A 572-nucleotide genomic window follows, 5' to 3' on the forward strand; every position below is an offset into this window, starting at 1 on the left:
CCACACCCCCCACTGGACTGTAGGCCTATTTATGTGAGACATGTTTTTAAATTTGTGAATGTTACAGTTAACTCCTAAAACAGTTCACGCAGTATAATAGCACACATGGAAATCAGGCAAACATCATGAGGAGAAAGAGCTCATTTTGGTGAGTAGGCTAATCCCGAGCAGCAGGGCTAAGAAACGGGATTTGTGACAGGACAGTTATAATGAAAATAATGGCAAATGTTTAGCTTTCCAAAATTACAGAACACTAAAACTGTATTATAGGTAAATTATAATACATGATACACAAGGACTTTGTTGTTTAAAGCTATTGTAAACGACTGACAGACACAAATGAACAAATGTATATTTTTATCATTTGTACCCGAAGCTAAAACGTTATTTCCGGCTGTGGTTCCCTTCGTATATGACCGTTAACGTAACGTTACTTGTAGCTGACGTGGCTAAAGCTCAACGGCTAACAGCTAGCGTTAGCTAACTGTCAGTGAGTTGGTCCATGTAGTTAAAGTTTCATTTAACTACACGTGTCTTGTCTAGTAATGCTACCAAGCCAACTATCACTTAAC

The sequence above is a fragment of the Etheostoma spectabile genome, chromosome 6, assembly GCF_008692095.1.
Source record: "Etheostoma spectabile isolate EspeVRDwgs_2016 chromosome 6, UIUC_Espe_1.0, whole genome shotgun sequence".
Classification (NCBI taxonomy): domain Eukaryota; kingdom Metazoa; phylum Chordata; class Actinopteri; order Perciformes; family Percidae; genus Etheostoma; species Etheostoma spectabile.